Source organism: Gorilla gorilla, chromosome 4, assembly GCF_029281585.2.
Source record: "Gorilla gorilla gorilla isolate KB3781 chromosome 4, NHGRI_mGorGor1-v2.1_pri, whole genome shotgun sequence".
NCBI lineage: Eukaryota > Metazoa > Chordata > Mammalia > Primates > Hominidae > Gorilla > Gorilla gorilla.
The window spans coordinates 166,442,223-166,461,898 of record NC_073228.2 but is presented as its reverse complement, the minus strand read 5'-3'; the positions used below and the strand labels follow the sequence as shown (position 1 = coordinate 166,461,898).

The window sequence follows — 19,676 nt, the reverse complement described above, 5'->3', positions numbered from 1 at the left end:
GGACTTCGTGTCCGAAACACCAAAAGCAATGGCAACAAAAGACAAAATTGACAAATGGGATCTAATTAAACTAAAGAGCTTCTGCACAGCAAAAGAAACTACCATCAGAGTGAACAGGCAACCTACAACATGGGAGAAAATTTCGCAACCTACTCATCGGACAAAGGGCTAATATCCAGAATCTACAATGAACTCAAACAAATTTACAAGAAAAAAACAAACAACCCCATCAAAAAGTGGGCGAAGGACATGAACAGACACTTCTCAAAAGAAGACACTTATGCAGCCAAAAAACACATGAAAAAATGCTTATCATCACTGGCCATCAGAGAAATGCAAATCAAAACCACTATGAGATATCATCTCACACCAGTTAGAATGGCAATCATTAAAAAGTCAGGAAACAACAGGTGCTGGAGAGGCTGTGGAGAAATAGGAACACTTTGACACTGTTGGTGGGACTGTAAACTAGTTCAACCATTGTGGAAGTCAGTGTGGCAATTCCTCAGGGATCTAGAACTAGAAATACCATTTGACCCAGCCATCCCATTACTGGGTATATACCCAAAGGACTATAAATCATGCTGCTATAAAGACACATGCACACGTATGTTTATTGCGGCATTATTCACAATAGCAAAGACTTGGAACCAACCCAAATGTCCAACAATGATAGACTGTATTAAGAAAATATGGCACATATACACCATGGAATACTATGCAGCCATAAAAAATGATGAGTTCATGTCCTTTGTAGGGACATGGATGAAATTGGAAACCATCATTCTCAGTAAACTATCGCAAGAACAAAAAACCAAACACCGCATATTCTCACTCATAGGTGGGAATTGAACAATGAGATCACATGGACACAGGAAGGAGAATATCACACTCTGGGGACTGTTGTGGTGTGGGGGGGAGGGGGGAGGGATAGCATTGGGAGATATACCTAATGCTGGATGACGAGTTAGTGGGTGCAGCGCACCAGCATGGCACATGTATACATATGTAACTAACCTGCACAATGTGCACATGTACCCTAAAACTTAAAGTATAATAAAAAAAAAAGAAAAAAAAGAAAATTATCACGTCTGCAAGTAAAAAAAAAAAAAAAAAAAAGTGTGTAGCATCTCCCCCTTTGCTCTCTTCCTCCCTGGTCCTGTAAAGAAGTGCCCCCTTCGTTTTCACCTTCTGCCATGAGTGTAAGTTTCCTGAGGCCTCCCAAGCCATGCTTCCTGTACAGCCTGTGGAATCATGTGCCAACTAAACCTCTTTTCTTTATAAATTACACAGTATCAGGTATTTTTTATAGCAGTGCGAGAACAGACTAATGTAGAAAATTGGTACCAAGAAGTGGGGCACAGCTATAAAGACACCTGAAAGTGTGGAAGCAGCTTTGGAATTGGGTAATGGGAAGAGGTTGGAAGAGTGTGGAGGGCTCCGAAGGACACAGGAAGATGATGGAAAGTTTGGAACTTCCTAGAGACTTCTTAAATTATTGTGACCAAACTGATGATTGTGATATGGCCAATGAAGTCCAGGCTGAAGAGGTCTCAGATGGAGATGTGGAAGTTACTGAGAACTTAAGCAAGGATCACTTTTGTTATGTCTTGGCAAAGAGGTTGGAAGTATTGTGCCCCTGCTCTAGAAATCTATGAACTTTGACCTTGAGAGTGATGATTTAGGCCATGTGATGGAAGAAATTTCTAAGCAGCAAAACATTCAAGACATGACCTGGCTGCTTCTAGAAGCTTATGCTCATATTCATGAGCAAAAAATATGTAGAACTATAGCTTATATTTAAAAGGGAAGCAGAACATAAAAGTTTGAAAAGTTTGCAGCCTGGCCATATGGTGGGAAAGAAAAACCCATTTTGGGGGAGGAATTCAAGCTGGCTTCAGAAATTTGCATAAGTAAAGGGGAGCCAAATGTTGATAGCCAGGATAATGGGGATAATGCCTTGAAGGCATTTCAGAGACCTACAAGGCAGCTTCTCCCATTGCAGGCCTGGAGGTGTAGGAGGGAAGAATGGTTTTGTGGGCCAGGGCCTGGGCTCTCCTGCTCTGTGCAGTCTCAGGACATGGCCCCCTGCATTGTAGCTGCTCCAGCTCCATCAATGGCTAAAAGGAGCCAATGGGCAGCTCAGGCTGTTGCTTCAGAAGGTGCAAACCATAAGACTTTTTGGCTTTCACATGGTATTAAATCTGTAGGGGTGCAGAATGTGAGAGTTGAGGCTTGGGAGCCTGCACCTGTATTTCAGAGGATGTATGGAAATGCCTGGATGTCCAGGCAGAAGTCTGCTGCAAGGGTGGAGGCTTCATGGAGAATGTCTACTAGGGCAGTGCCAAGATGAAATGTGGGTTTGGAGCCCCCACACAGAGTCTCCACTGGGGCACTGCCTATTGGAGCTGTGAGAAGTGGGCCACCATCCTTCAGACCCCAGAATAGAATGGTAGATCCACTGACAGCTTGTACCATGCTTTTGGAAAAGCCTCAGGCATTCAACACCCCATGAAAGCCCATGAAAGCAGCTGCAGGGGCTGTACCCTGCAGAGCCATAGGAGCAGAGCTGCCCAAGGCCTTGGGAGTCCACCGCTTGGATCAGTGTTGCCTGGATCTGACACATGGAGCCAAAGAGATTATTTTGGAGCTTGAAGATTTAATGACTGCCCTGCTGGGTTTTGGACTTGCACAAGGTCTGTCACCCCTGCTTTTGGCAGACTTCTCCCCTTTGGAAAGGGAGTATTTACCCAATGCATTTCCCCCCATTTCATCTTGGAAGTAACTAACTTGTATTTTATTTTATAGGCTCATAAGTGGGAGCAACGAACCTTGTCTCAGATGAGACTTTAGACTGTGGACTTTTGAGTTAATACTGAAGTGAGTTAAGACTTGAGGGACTATTGAGAAGGAATGATTGTCTTTTGTAATGTGAGAAGGACATGAGATTTGGGAGGGGCCACGGGCAGAATGATATGGTTTGGATTTGTGTCCCCACCCAAATCTCATTTCAAATTGTAATCTCCAGTGTTGAAGGAGGGGCCTGGTGGGAAGTGATTGGATCCTGAGGGCAGACCTTCTCCTTGCTCTCCCTGTGACAGTGAGTGAGTTTTCATGAGATCTGGTTGTTTAAAAGTGTGTAGCACCTCCCCTTTCTCACTCTTCCTCTGCTCTGACCATGTGAAGAGGTGCCTTCTTCCTCTTCACCTTCTGCCATGATTGTAAGTCTCCTGAGGCCTCCTCAGCCATGCTTCGTGTACAGCCTGTGGAACCAAGAGCCAATTAAATTTCTTTTCTTTATAAATTATCCAGACTTAGATATTTCTTTTTGGCAGTGCAAAATGGACTAATACATATGTGTTATTAAGTTCTACTGGATATTTGTAATTTCTAGTTTCAGAATTTCGAAACCAATAACTTCCTGTCATACTTTAAGTCATGCAGCTCATACAAATAGTGAGTTTTAGAACATAAGAGCCTGGATTTTGCATCTTGTTGCATACCTAATGTTGAAATCATTCCTAAAACTTTTTTTGATCGGAGAAGCTGATACTAAATCTCTCAAGGTGAAGTCTGTTGCCATCATTGCCCTTGTATATACAACAGCTTAACTGGCTTTTCTGTTCTTAGGAACCTAGGAAGGCCAGTGTTTCAGAAAGAGCTATGAGGAATAATTTAGCCATTCTGTGAGAAATTTAAATTAGCCCAATGATTTTTGTGAAAAAGAACTTATTTAATCAACTCCTAGAGGACAGAAAATAAAAATGTCCCATCGCTGACAGTCATATCCCAGCCTTTCTTGGTTAAAGTACAGGTGTTAACAAAAGAGTATCCTCTGAGTGTGGGAACCATTCACTTCATTGAACTGGTAATGAGATTCATTGTAACTATAAAGAACCATGTATGTGAATATCTTGCCATTCATCAGCTGAATAATCTTGGGTAAATTACTTAATTCTTTGCACACAAGATGCTTCAATTGGAAAATGGGCATAATAATAAAACCTACCTCATAGAGTTGTTATGCACACCTAATGAGTTAATATTATAAAGCACTTCAATACGACCATTTGAGAAGCACTTTATTGTTTTGGTGCTCTATAAAGAAAATTACAAGGACACTAGAATAAAACAATATAGTGTCTCCATGATTACTTGCACACTGAGTCTTCATCAAATATTAGATTTCCATCCTCAATTCCTTTTTTCTATATGAGAAAAGAAGTGGATTAAACAACTATCTTCAAAGTATATGAGAGTCTTCAGAGTGTGGTCATTAGTTGTCAGGCTGCCTAGGTTCAAACCCTGACGACTATGCACTTCTGCGATCTTAGGCAAAAATCTTAAACCACACTGTGTTGTATTTCTCTTGCTTGTGAAACAATAGTACTGGAAACATAAAATTATTTTATGAGGGTTAATTAACATGATGGGTGATAAAGATTTAGCCATTACAATGCTATTGTAAATTTTCTTTTTTCTTTTTTTCTTTTACTTTAAGTTATGGGATACCTGTGCTGAAAGTGCAGGTTTGTTACATAGCTAAACATGTGCCATGGTGGTTTGCTGCACCTATCAACCCGTCATCTAGGTTTTAAGCCCCACATGCATTAGGTATTTGTCCTAATGTTCTCCCTCCCTTTTCTTCCAACCTCTGACAAGCCCTGGCATGTGATGTTCCCCTCCCTGTGTCCATGTGTTCTCACTGTTCAACTTCCACTTATGAGTGACAACATGCCGTGCTTGGTTTTCTGTTCTTGTGATAGTTTGCTGAGAATGATGGTTTCCAGCTTCATCCATGTCCCTGCAAAGGACATGAGCTCATTCTTTTGTATGGCTGCATAGTATTCCATGGAGTATATGTGCTACATTTTCTTTATCCAGTCTATCGTTGATGGACATTTGGGTTGGTTCCAAGTCTTTGCTATTGTAAATAGTGCTGCAATAAACATATGCGTGCATGTGTGTGTCTTTATAGTAGAATAATTTATAATCTTTGGGTATATACCCAGTAATGGGATTGCAGGGTCAAATGGTATTTCTGGTTCTAGATCTTTGAAGAATCCCACACTATCTTCCACAATGGTTGAACTAATTTACACTCCCACCAACAGTGTATAAGTGTTTCTATTTCTCCACATTCTCACCAGCATCTGTTCTTTCCAGACTTTTTAATAATCGCCATTCTAACTGGCATGAGATGGTATCTCATTGTGGTTTTGGTTTGCATTTCTCTAACGACCCATGATGATGAGCTTTTCTTCATGTTTGTTGTCCGCATAAATGTCTTCTTTTGAGAAGTGTCTGTTCATATTCTTCACCCACTGTTTGATGGGCTTGTTTTTTTTCTTGTAATTTTTTTAAAGTTCCTTGTATATTCTGGATATTAGACCTTTGTCAGATGGTTAGATTGTAAAAAATTTCTCCCATTTGTAGGTTGCCTGTTCACTCTGATGATACACTTTCTTTTGCTGAGCAGAAGCTCTTTAATTTAATTAGACCCCATTTATCAATTTTGGCTTTTGTTACAATTGCTTTTGGTGTTTTCGTCATGAAGTTTTTGCCAATGCCTATGTCCTGATTGGTATTGCCTAGGTTTTCTTCAAGGGTTTTTATGGTTTTGGTTTTATGTTTAAGTCTTTAATCCATGTTGAGTTAATTTTTGTATAAGGTATAAGGAAGGAGTCCAATTTCTGTTTTCTGCATATGGCTAGCCAGTTTTCCCAGCACCATTTATTAAACAGGGAATCATTTCCCCATTGCTTGTTTTTGTCAGGTTTGTCAAAGATCAGATGGTTTTAGATGTGTAATGTTATTTCTGAGATCTCTGTTCTGTTCCATTGGTCTATATATCTGTTTTGGTATCAGTACCATGCTGTTTTGGTTACTGTAGCCTTAGTTTGAAGTCAGGTAGTGTGATGCCTCCAGCTTTGTTCTTTTTGCTTAGGATTGTCTTGGACATATGGGTTCTTTTTTGGTTCCATATGACATTTAAAGTAGTTTTTTTCTAATTCTGTGAAGAAAGTCAATGGTAACTTGATGGGAATAACATTGAATCTATAAATTACTTTGGGCAGTTTGGCCATTTTCATGATATTGATTCTTCCTATCCATGAGCATGGAAGTTTTTCCATTTGTTTGTGTCCTCTCTTATTTCCTTGAGCAGTGGTTTCTGGTTCTCCTTGAAGAGGTCCTTCATGTCCCTTGTAAGTTCTATTCCTAGGTATTTTATTATCTTTGTAGTAATTGTGAATGGGAGTTCACTGATGATTTGGCCCTCTGGGTGTCTATTATTGGTGTATAAGAATTCTTGTGAGTTTTGCACACGGATTTTGTAACCTGAGACTTTGCTAAAGTTCCTTGTCATACTAAGGAGTTTTTGGGCTGAGATGATGGGGTTTTCTAAATATACAATCATGTCATCTGTAGAGATAAGTTGACTTCCTCTCTTCCTATTTGAGTACCCCTTATTTCTTTCTCTTGCCTGGTTGCTATGGCCAGAACTTCCAACACTATGTTGAATAGAAGTAGTGAGAAAGGGCATGCTTGTCTTGTGCCGGTTTTCAAAGGGCATGCTTCCCATTCGCTTTGACAATCCCTTATGACAAACCCATAGCCAATATCATACTGAATGGGCATTCAATATGATGGGCATTCAGTATGATATCGGTTATGGGTTTGTCATAAATAGCTCTTATTATTTTGAGATATGTTCCATCAATACCTAGTTTATTGAGAGTTTTTAGCATAAAGCGGTGTTGAATTTTATCAAAGGCCTTTTCTGCATCTATTGAGATAATCATGAGATTTTTGTCATTGGTCCTGTTTATGTAATGGATTATGTTTACTGATTTGCATATGTTGAACCAGCCTTGCATCCCAGAGATGAAGTCGACTTGAACATAGTAGATAAGCTTTTTCATGTGCTGCTGGATTCTGTTTGCCAGTATTTTATTGAGGATTCTCACATTGAGGTTCATCAGGGATATTGGCCTGAAATTTTCTTTGTGTGTGTGTGTGTGTCTCTAACAGGTTTTGGTATCAGGATGATGCTGGCCTCATAAAATGAGTTAGGGGGGAGTCCCTCTTTTTCTATTGTTAGGAATAGTTTCAGAGGGAATGATACCAGCTCCTTTCTGTACCTCTAGTAGAATTCAACTGTGAATCCTTCTGGTACTGGGCTTTTTTTGGTTGGTAGGCTATTAATTACTGCCTCAATTTCAGAACTTGTTATTGGTCTATTCAGGGATTCGACTTCTTCCTGATTTAGCCTTGGGAGGGTGTATGAGTCCAGGAATTTATCCATTTATTCTAGATTTTCTAGTATATTTGCATAGAGGTGTTTATTGTATTCTCTGATTGTCGTTTGTATTTCTGTGGGATCAGGAGTGATATCCCCTTTATCATTTTTATTGTGTCTATTTGATTGTTCTCTCTTTTCTTCTTTATTAGTCTGGCTAGCAGTCTATTTTGTTAATCTTTCAAAGAACCAGCTCCTGGATTCATTGATTTTTTAAAAGATTTCTCATGTCTCTATCTCCTTCAGTTCTGCTCTGATCTTAGTTATTTTTTGTCTTCTGCTAGCTTTTGAATTTGTTTGTTCTTTCTTCTCTAGTTCTTTTACTTGTGATGTTAGGGTGTTTATTTTAGACCTTTCCTACTTTCTGATGTGACCATTTAATGCTATAAATTTCCCTCTTAACACTGCTTTAGCTGTGTCTGATAGATTCTGGTATGTTGTCTCTTTGTTCTCATTGGTTTCAAAGAACTTATTTATTTCTGCCTTAATTTTGTTATTTACCCAGTAGTCATTCAGGAGCAGGCTGTTCAGTTTCTATGTAGTTGTGCAGTTTTGAGTGAGTTTCTTAATTCTGAGTTCTAATTTGATTGCACTGTGGTCTGAATGTTTGTTATGATTTCCATTCTTTTGCATTTGCTGTGGAGTGTTTTACTTCCAATTATGTGGTTGATTTTAGAATAAGTGCTATGTGGTGCTGAGAAGAATGTATATTCTGTTGATTTGTGGTGGAGAGTTCTGTAGATGTCTATTAGTTCTGCTTGGTCCAGAGCTGAGTTCAAGTCCTGAATATCCTTGTTGATTTTCTGTCTTGTTGAATTGTCTAATATTGACAGTGGAGTGTTAAAGTCTCCCACTGTTATTGTGTGGGAGTCTTTGTAGGTCTCTAAGAGCTTGCTTTATGAGTCTGGGTGCACCTGTATTGGGTGCATATATATTTAGAATAGTTAGCTCTTTTTGTTGCATTGATCCCTTCACCATTATGTGGTGCCCTTCTTTGTCCATTTTGACCTCTGTTGGTTTAAAGTTGGTTTTATCAGAGACTAGGATTGCAACCCCTGTTTTTTTTCCTTTCCATTTGCTTGGTAAATTTTCCTTCATCCCTTTATTTTGAGCCTATGTGTGTCTTTGCACGTGAGATGGGTCTCCTGAATGTAGCACACTGATTGGTCTTGACTTTTTATCCAATTTGCCTGTGTGTGTCTTTTAATTGGGGCACTTAGCCCATTGACATTTAAGGTTAGTATTGTTATGTGTGAATTTGATCCTGTTTTTATGATTCTAGCTGGTTATTTTGCACAAAAGTTGATGTAATTTCTTCACAGTGTTGTTGGTCTTCATATTTTGGTGTGTTTTTGCAGTGGCTGGTACTGGGTTTTCCTTTCCATATTTAGTGCTTCCTTCAGGAGGCAGGCCTTGTGGTGAAAAAATCCCTCAGCATTTTCTAGTCTGTATAGGATTTTATTTTTCCTCCACTTATGAAGCTTAGTTTGGCTGCCTATAAAATTCTGGGTTGAAAATTTTATTCTTTAAGAATATTGAATATTGGCCCCTACACTCCTCTAACTTCTAGCATTTCTGCAGAGAGATCTGCTGTTAGTCTTATGAGATTCCCTTTGTAGGTAACCTGACATTTCTCTCTGGCTGCCGTTAACATTTTTTCCTTCATTTCAACCTTGGGTAATCTGATGATTATGTGTCTTGGGGTTGCTCTTCTTGAGGAATATCTTAATGGTGTTTCTGTATTTCCTGAATTGGAATGTCAGCCTGTCTCGCTGGGTTGGGTAAGTTCTCCTGAATAATATCCCGAAGTGTGTTTTCCAAGTTGGTTCCATTCTCCCCATCACTTTCAGGGACCCCAATCAATCGTAGGTTTGGTCTTTTCACAGTACCATATTTCTTGGAGGCTTTGTTCATTCCTTTTCATTCCTTTTTGTTTAATCTTGTCTTCATGCCTTATTTTAGTAAGTTGATCTTCAATCTCTGATATCCTTTCTTCCACTTGATCAATTTGGCTATTGATACTTGTGTATGCTTCACGGAGTTCTTGTCCTGGGTTTTTCAGCTCCATCAGGTCATTTATGTTCTTCTCTAAACTGATTATCCTAGTTAGCAGTTCATGTAACCTTTGTCAAGATTCTTAGCTTCCTTGTTTTGGGTTAGAACCTGCTCTTCTAGCTGTGAGGAGTTTGTTATTACCCACCTTCTGAAGCCTACTTCTGTCAATTCGTCAAACTCATTCTCCATCTAGTTTTGTGCCCTTGCTGGAGAGGAGTTGTGATCATTTGGAGGAGAAGAGGCATTCTGGTGTTGCGAATTTTTAGCATTTTGGGGCTGTTTTTTCCTCATCTTTGTGGATTTATCTACCTTTGATCTTTGATGCTGATTACCTTTGGATGAGATTTCTATGTGGGGGTCCTTTTTATTATGCTGATGTTATTGCTTTCTGTTTGTTAATTTTTCTTCTAACAGTCAGGCCTCTCATTTGCAGGTCTGCTGTGATTTGGTAGAGGTCCACTCCACACCCTATTTGCCTGGGTATCACCAGCAGAGGTTGCAGAACAGCAAAGATTGCTGCCTGCTCCTTCTTCTGGAAACTTTATCCTAGAGAGGCACCAGCCTGATGCCAGCCAGAGCTATCCTGTATTAGGTGTCTGTCAACCCCAGTTGGGAGGTCTCTCCCAGTTAGGAAGCATGGGGGTCAGAAACCCACTTGAGGAGGCAGCCTGTCCCTTATCAGAGCTCGAGTGCTCTGCTGGGAGAACCCTCCTTGTCAGGATCTGCTGCTCTCTTCAGAGCAGCCAGGCAAGAATGTTTAGGTCTGCTGAAGCTGCACCCACAGCCTTTCCTTCCCCCAGCTGCTCTGTTCCAGGCAGATGGGAGATTTATCTATAAGCCTCTTACTGGGGCTGCTGCCTTTCTCTCAGAGATGCCCTGCCCAGTGAAGAGGAATAACAGATGGGACAGAGAGGCAGTCTGGCCATAGCCACTTTGCTGTGCTGTGTTGAGTTCTACCCAGTCCAAATTTCCAGGCCTCTTTGGCACTGTCAGGGGAAAACCACCTATTCAAGCCTCAGTAATGGTGGACTGATCCCCCCCTCAACCAAGCTTGATCATCCCAGGTCAACTTCAGACTGCTGTGCAGGCAGTGAGAATTTCAAGCCAGTGGTTCTTAGCTTGCTGGGCCCAGTGGGAGTGGGATCTGCTGAGCGAGACCACTTGACTCCCTGACTTCAGCCCCCTTTCCTGGGGAGTGAATGGTTCTGTCTCGCTGGAGTTCCAGGTGCCATTGGGGGTGGGGAGTGTGAGGGGAACAAAAAAAAGCTCCTGCAGCTAGCTCGGTGTCTGCCCAAACAGATGCCCAGTTTTTAAACCCAGGTCCCTGATGGTGTAGGCACACAAGGGAATCTCCTGATCTGAAGATTGCAAAAACCGTGGGAAAAATGTAGTATCTGGGCTCGATAGCATAGTCCCTCATGGCTTCCCTTGGCTGGGAAAGGGAGGCCCCCTGCTCCTCATACTTCCTGGGTGAGGCAATGCCCCACCCTGCTTCTGCTAGCCCTCCATGGACTGCACTCTCTGCCTAACCAGTCCCAATGACATGAACAGTGTACCTCAGTTGGAAATGTAGAAGTCACTCACCTTCTGCATGGGTCTCGCTGGGAGCTGCAGACCAGAGCTGTTCCTATTCGGCCATCTTGCCAGAATCCCCTGTAAATTTTTAATGATGCTGTTTTTATTATTATTGTTACATATATAATATATATGTAATATGCATTAAGACAGTTGAATAAAATATTAAATCAACAGATGACACATTGTAACATTTTTCACCCAAGTTGGACTGGTTAGTTATTTTATGTCTTTTTATTTAAAGAGTGGTTTCTCAACTATTATTATTATTATTATTGGCACACTTATGAATTTAGCTAATAGTGTCATAAAACTAAGTAAAATATGGTGTCAAAACAAGCTAAAAAATAAGAAACTATTTCTTCCCTGGTCAGGTAAATACTAGCATCATTGTACTTAAATATATGAAGTTGAGTATTTTATTACCCAGGTAGCTTTCCTACTATGTGAAATGATTGCTTTCCTTATAAAAAGTATAAAATGAGCTTCTGAAATTTTGCCCTAGATTGCAGAGCCGGAAGAGAAAGAGTTGTCAGGAACACGTTGGAACCAGATTCAGGGCATGATATGTACCCAGGGGGTCATAACGAAGCCTGGGCTGGAAAAAGAGTTTGATAGTTCAACTTTCATGAAAAATGTGGAGTGGAAAGGAGTGAAAAATCTGGTTTCCTTCTCCACTGTTTTCCATTTCAATATTGAAGTATTTCAATTCTCTGGACAATAAAATAAGGGAGTACATGATAGATGGCTGTCAAAGGCAATATTGCTCTTCAGCACCATTAATATTTTAAGTTTACACTAAAATAGCAGGTGGGACCTCTATGGTGATTTTGGCTTAAGGCAATGCTAAATCCTGAGAATTGCTGAAGCACTTTGAAGAACAGCACCCCAAGCTCTATTCCACAAGCTGGCTTTGATGATTGATATATTATAATGGCAATTAATGTAGTTAATTTCAAAAATTAAAGAGATACCTATTTTCTTTCAAGTTTTGCTATAATATGCAGCATTTTTTTCAAAGATACTGACTCAATTGCTGTTTGCCTCAGGTTTTGTATTCATCGCCTGCCTTCCTACAGCTCTTCAGCAGGTCTCTCTGACATGAACCCACCTGAGGTATGTCAGCGTGCTTCCACTGCCCAGTTGTTCTATACTCCAAATCAAAAGAATGACATCCTTCTCTAGTGTTCTGGAGTTCTGAAAATTGGATGCTTTATTTGAAAACACAAAGAAAATGTGACTCTTTCTCATGTTGTTCTTCTCTCCACAGGGAGGCCATTACATTAATGCCTTCAGCTTTTCGCACAGCCCATATTGCTTTGGTGGACGCTTTGAAATGTCTGGTTGTTATAACTCAGTCACTCAAGACACCTCACTTAAAAATTCTAGTTATGGAATAATTGTGATGCCATAGGAAGAAAATTAAGCAAGCTGTCTACTCTTGGGAAATGTTAACAAATGCCTGTGCATACTGTGAAGAGTCCACGGGGAAGAAAATGAGCCACACAAGGTCAGAATAACTTACTATGCTGTTAATAATATCTTCCTGGTTATTGAGGGGCTATTCATTTTTATTAAATAACAAAACACTGAGGCATTGAAAATATTGAACTCTAGTTGTTTTGATGAAAAATATAGATTTTTTTTTTTATTTTAGCTAACAGTTTTTGAAAGCTGATTATTGGTCAGACTCTATGCCTAACAGTTTATATATATATATATTCCTTCAGCTAATCTTCACAATGATCTGTGATCTAAGGCTTTTATGAAGATTAAATCAGAAAACATATAGAAAATATTTGCAATAAATGGCTTCTGACACATAGTAATTGTGGTATTATGATTTTTCTTATTTATTGCAATTAGGTGAGACTTAAGCACACATAGGCATAATATATATGATCATAAATGCTTGCACTAATTGCAATGACCAAAAAAATTTAAACACATTTGAATTATTAATTGACTTAAGAGAAGTGTCTCTGACTTGGTTCCTTCAGATGTTTCCACCTATGTTTATTATACACTGATCACTATGAAGACATAAAGATTTGTTAAAAGTGGCCTTTGAAGAGCATGTAATTGTGTCCAGAATTCGTGGGTTCTTGGTCTCACTGACTTCAAGAATGAAGCCGCAGACCCTCACGGTAAGTGTTACAGTTCTTAAAGGCAGTGTGTCCGGAGTTTGTTCCTTCTGATGTTCGGATGTGTTTGGAGTTTCTTCCTTCTGGTGGGTTCGTGGTCTTGCTGGCTCAGGAGTGAAGCTGCATTCCTTTGCGGTCAGTGTTACAGCTTTTAAGGTGGCGCATCTGGAGTTGTTCGTTCCTCCCAGTGGGTTCGTGGTTTCACCGGCTTCAGGAGTGAAGCTGCAGACCTTCGCGGTGAGTGTTACAGCTCATAAAGTTGGTGTGGACCCAAAGATTGAGCAGTAGCAAGATTTATTGCAAAGAGTGAAAGAGTAAAGCTTCCACGGTGTGGAAGGGGATCCAGGCAGGTTGCCCCTGCTGGCTGGGGCAGCCCGCTTTTATTCTCTTATATGGCCCCACCCACATCCTGCTGATTGGTCCATTTTACAGACAGCCGATTGGTCTGTTTTACAGAGAGCTGATTGGTCCATTTTGACAGGGTGCTGATTGGTGCATTTACAATCCCTGAGCTAGACACAAAAGTTCTCCATGTCCCCACTAGATTAGCTAGATACAGAGTATCGATTGGTATGTTTACAAACCCTGAGCTAGACACAGAGTGCTGATTGGTGCATTTACAAACCTTGAGCTAGATACAGAGTGCCGATTGGTGTATTCACAATCCCTTAGCTAGACATAAAGATTGTCCAAGTACCCACCAGATTAGCTAGATACAGAGTACCGATTGGTGCATCCGTAAACCCTGAGCTAGATACAGGGTGCTGATTGGTGTGTTTACAAACCTTGAGCTAGATACAGGGTGCCAATTGGTGTATTTACAATCCCCTAGCTAGACATAAAGGTTCTCCAAGTCCCTACCAGACTCAGGATCCCAGCTGGCTTCACCCAGTGGATCCCGCACTGGGGCCAGAGGTGGAGCTGCATTCCAGTCCCATGCTGTGCACCTGCACTCCTCAGCCCTTGGGTGGTTGATGAGACTGGCCACTGTGGAGCAGGGGGCAGTGCTCATCAGGGAGGCTCGGGCCGTGCAGGAGACCACGGCAGGGGGAGGGGAGGCTCAGACATGGCAGGCTGCAGGTGCCAAACCCTGCCCCACGGGGAGGCAGCTAAGGCCTGGCAAGAAATCGAGCACAGCGCCGGTGGGCTGGCACTGCTGGGGGACCTGGCGCACCCTCTGCAGCTGCTGGCCCAGGTACTAAGCCCCTCACTGCCCAGAGCCGGTGGGGCCAGCTGGCTGCTCCGAGTGTGGGGCCCGCCAAGCCCACGCCCACCCAGAAGTCTAGTTGGCCCACAAGCACCGCATGCAGCCCCGGTTCCCGCCCGTGCCTCTCCCTCCACACTTCCCCACAGGCTGAGGGAGCCGGCTCTAGCCTCAGCCATCCGAGGAAGGGGCTCCCACAGTGAAGTGGTGGGCTGAAGGGCTCCTCAAGCACGGCCAGAATGGGTGCCAAGGCCTAGGAGGCACCGAGAGCGAGTGAGGGCTGCGAGGGCTGCCAGCACGCTGTCACCTCTCATAATGAAATTGGAAAATCATTCTAAGCTTGCAGAAAACTTATGGAATAATAGATATTGGTATACAGTCAAATTCTAAATGGTAAGATGTAGGTGATTGACTAAAAATAGAGTTTGGAGAATTTTCCTGGAGGAAATAAAGCTTGCTAAAGTCTTCAAATTTGAAAATTTAGGTGATTTTATTTTAAAGAGGAAAGGAAAGGAAAAAAAAAAACTACTGTAAGTAATACTCAAAGTTTCTTTCCATGGTGAGCAGTGGGAAATGAGTTCTTAAAGATTCTTGGTGCTCACTGATGGGAAAAATCAATATTGTTAAAATGGCCATACTACCCAAAGCAATTTACAGATTCAATGCTATTCTTATAAAACTACCAATGTCATTCTTCACAGAACTAAAAAAAGCTATTTTAAAATTCATAAGGATCCAAAAAAGAGGCTGAAAAGCCAAAGCAATTCTAAACAGAAAGAAAAAGCTGGAGTCATCACGTTACCTGACTCCAAACTATACTACAAGGCTACAGTAACCAAAAAGGCATGGTACTGGTATAAAAACAGACACATAGACCAATGGAACAGAATAAAGAGCCCAGAAATACAGCTGCACAGTTAAAACCATCTGATCCTCAATAAAGGTGACAAGATCAAGCAATGGGGAAAAGACTTCCTATTCAATAAATAGTTTGGGGATAACTGGCTAGCCATATACAGAAGATTGAAGCTGGATGCCTTCCTTACACTATATACAAAAATCAACCCAAGATTGATTAAAAACTTAAATGTAAAACTTAAACATTTAAAAATCCTGGAAGATAACCTAGGAAATACTGTTCTGAACATAGGCCTTGGCAAAGATTTTGTGATGAAGATGCCAAAAGCAATTGCAACAAAAACAAAAATTCACAGATGGGACCTAATTAAACTAAACAGCTTCTGGACAGGAGAAGAAACTACTGACAGAGTAAACAGACAACCTACAGAATGGGAGAAAACATTTGCAATCTATGCAGCTGACAAAGGTCTAACATCCAGAATCTATAAGGAACTTTAACTAACAAGCAAAGGGCCAGGCATAGTGGCTCACACCTGTGATCCTAACACTTTGGGAAGCCAAGGTGGGTGGATCTTCTGAGGTCAGGAGCTCGAGACCAGCCTGACCAACATGGTGAAATCCTGTCTGTACTAAAACTACAAAAATTAGCCAGGTGTGGTGCCTGTAATTCCAGCTACTGGGAGGCTGAGGCAGGATAATTGCTTCAACCTGGGAGGTGGAGATTGCAGTGAGCCAAGGTCACACCACTGCACTCCAGCCTGGGAGACAGAGTGAGTTACCATCTCAAAGAAAAAAAAAAAAAAAAAAAAGGAACAAGCAAAAAACAATGCCATTAAAAAGTGTGCAAAGGACATGAACAAACACTTCTCAAAACAAGTCATAATGTGGCCAACAAGGATATGAAAAAATGCTCAACATCACTAACCTCTAAAGCAGGGGTCCCCAACCACTGGGCAGTGGACCTCTAGAAGTCTGTGGCATTAAATTCTTATGGGAGCATGAATGCTATTATGAACTGCACAAGGGATCTAGGTTCTGCACTCCACTCCTTATGAGAATCTAATGCCTGATGATCTGAGGTGGAACAATTTTATCCCGAAACCATCCCACCTCATCCATGGAAAAGTTGTCATCCACAAAACTGGTCTCTGGTGCCCAAAATGTTGGAAACTGCTGCTTTAGAGAAATGCAAATCAAAACCCCAATGAAATACTATCTCACACCAGTCAGAATGATTATTATTAAAAAGTAAAAAAATAACAGATGCTGTTGAGGTTGTGGAGAAAAGGGAATGCTTATACACTGGTCATGGGAATGTAAATTAATTCAGCCATTGTGGAAAGCAGTTTGCAATTTCTCAAAGAACTTAAAATAGAACTACCATTCAACCCAGCAATCCTATTGTTGAGTACATACCCAAAGGAATATAAATCATTCGACCATAAAGGCACAGGCACTCATATATTCATTGCAGCTCTATCACAGTAGCAGAGCCATGGAATCAATCTAAATGCCCATCAATGGTAGACTGGAGGAAGAAAATGTGGTACACATACATCATGGAATACTACATGGCCATAAAAAAGAATGAAGTCATGGTCCTTTGCAGCAACATGCATGGAACTGCAGGCTGGGATCCTAAGTGAATTAATGCAGGAACAAAAAGTAAAATACCACATGTTCTCTTATAAATGGAAGCTAAATATTGAGTAAACATAGACATAATGAAAGGAACAACAGACACTGGGGGCTACTTGGAGGTAGAGGGTGGTAGGAGTCAGAGGATTGAAAAAAACTACCTATTTGGTACTATGCTCATTACCTGGGTGGCAAAATAATCTGTACAACAAACCCCCATGACATGCAATTTACCTACATAACAAACCTGCACATGTACCCTTGAACCTAAAATAAAATTTTTAAAAAATTTAAATTTAAATAAAATTTAAAAAAATATTACATAATAAAAAGTTATTAAATAATCTTTGACCAAAAGTACTCGGAAAAATCTATGGTTCATCACAAATATAATTTCACAGTTTGTCTTAGAGCCTAATATTCTATTTCTTGACTCCAGCCAAAGACCTTTAATTGGACATAAAACAAATGTTCTTTGCCTGGACATCGGGAGGGCTAAAGCTTGCATCTCTCTAACTAGCCCCTCCTACACCCCAACCCTACTCCTCAGTGAAAGTTGAAGAGAATCTACCTTCTCAGAGTTGAATGGATGTGCTGAAGCTACAAGAAAAATGTCAGGACTGATATTTTAGGCTGAAGTGAATCTGCTAATTTCAATTTGGGTTATTAGCATTTGAGGTCTTTCATTTCTCTCTCTTCCCCTTCTCATCTTCCCCTTACTTATATGCTCCCCTTTGTCTGTCATAGTTATTTATTTATTAATATTTTATAACTTACTTTGAAAAATGAAACCACTGGAAACGAATGCTCATATGCTCTTGCAATCTTGTTAGTTATCTACATTTGCAAGATGTCTTCATGAAACATGAGGTAGGACTTCTATTTACAACTATTCCCCGTACATTATCTGTGCTTTCCATACTCTGTGCTTTGCTTCTCATAGATCTTTCTTTCTCTGATGTCCTTTTCACCTTCTGTGATAAACGGAATAATGCTACCCCTCCAAACATGAAATGTATTTTTTTTTAATCTCTGGAATCCATGTATATGTTAGGTTACATGGAAAAATTGAATTAAGGTTGCAGATAAAATTAAGATTGCTACCAACTGACCTTGAAATAGGGAGATTATCATGAATTATCCAACTGACCTGGTATAAACACAAAGGTATTTTATTTATTTATTTATTTGTTTATTTACTTACTTATTTTTGAGAGAGGGTCTTGCTCTGTCACCCAGGCTGGAGTGCAGTGGCCTGATCTTGGCTCACTGCAACCTCCGCCTCCTGGGTTAAAGCGATTCTCCTGCCTCAGCCTCCCCAGTAGCTGGGATTAGAGGCACACGCTGCTACCCCGGCTAATTTTTATATTTTTAGTAGAGATGGGGTTTCACCATGTTGGCCAGGCTGGTCTTGAACGCCTGACCTCAAGTGATCCACCTGCCTCAGCCTCCCGAAGTGAACACAAAGGATTTAAAATGTAGAAAAGGAATACAGAAGAGGAGAGTTATAGGGAGATGTTACTACGTAAGAAAGACACAGACAGATGCAAAGCTGACAGCTTTGAAGGTAGAGGAAGAAGATCACACACCAAGAAATGTGGGCAGCTTCTGGAAGCTGAAAAGGTAAAGAAACAGAAACTCCCACAGAACCTTCAGAGAGTAATGCTTACACCTTGATTTTTAGCCAAGGAGATTCTTGCCAAACTCCCAGACTACAGAACTGTAATGTAATAAACTAATGATGTTTCAGCTACTAAATTTGTGTCAATTTGTTACAACAGCAACAGGAAACCTTCACAATTCAAAATACATAGTGTAGATTCCATGATCGTTGCAGCTCCGTGGTAACATTCTATGTCTTTCACAATTGCTGAAACTATGATACATAGAAGAAACCTAGTAGAATGTCTGTTGGATTGATGAACAGATAGAGGCCTCCTCATGGAAAAGTAGCAATCTAGGTGTTATACCAGTTTGAGGAATTATGACCACCAGAATATATGGGGACAGTTGGTTTCTACTCAGTAGGGCTATACCATAGATATATCGGTAAGGAAGGGTATTGAGATATGTATCTGAAATCCAGCAAAAGGGGACATAGATGAGACCAAGTACTGCTGCAGAAAATCAAGTACTAGAGAAGAGGGACAAAATAGGATCCGCCAAGGCAGAGAAAGTATTAGAAATAAAGAGCAGGTCAAGGGAAAGGAGGCCTTCCCTGAGACTGAGAGGTTTCTGGCTATGGGGGTTATGTGTATGGGGTACGCTTTCCTAAGGTGGGGTTTAAGCTAATTGATTTGGACCTAATGGGTGACTCTGGATTATATCCATTCACTGTGATTACTTTGTTGTTACTGTTGTTTTAACTGAAAAATATCTTAACGCTTCAGTGCGTAAACTTTGAAATGGACCAGACTGAGTTCTATTTCTATGTCTTTTACAGACTATGTGGGCCTCACTTCCTGATTTGTAGATTTTGGGTAACAACCATACTTACGTCACAGAGTTGGCATAACACATTTAAATATCTTAGGTGCCCAGCATCCCAGTAAGCCTACCAGTGAATGATAACTTTCATTACTACAATGATAATTACATAATATTTATAAATTTAGCAAAACAAAGGCCTATGATGTTTGGCACACTGATGTCCCCATCAATTGCAGCTAAAAAAGTGATCTATTTTCCTAAAGGTTCTAAAATTGGAAAATTCTACATTCCACTCCAGTGCAGCCTTATGGAGCATTCTACTTAATGTTACAGAAAGATATGTTAATTTTAGCTGTCACAGCTGGATATTTATTAAATGCAAGCCTTTCATCAGCAAGAGCAGAAATTTCAAAACACATGCAGGCATTCTCTTACATAATTGGAACATGTAAGTTGTTGACATTTCTGT

At 40.6% G+C, this 19,676-nt stretch overlaps 1 long non-coding RNA gene across 1 annotated transcript; it reads left to right on the top strand.

Moving 5' to 3' along the window:
* The first annotated feature begins 11,978 nt into the window (after positions 1-11,978).
* Positions 11,979-13,073, top strand: LOC129533634 (uncharacterized). The gene is made up of 3 exons (XR_008679912.2): positions 11,979-12,046; positions 12,201-12,440; positions 12,931-13,073. It is a non-coding gene; the product is annotated as an uncharacterized lncRNA (long non-coding RNA).
* Positions 13,074-19,676: the final 6,603 nt, after the last annotated feature.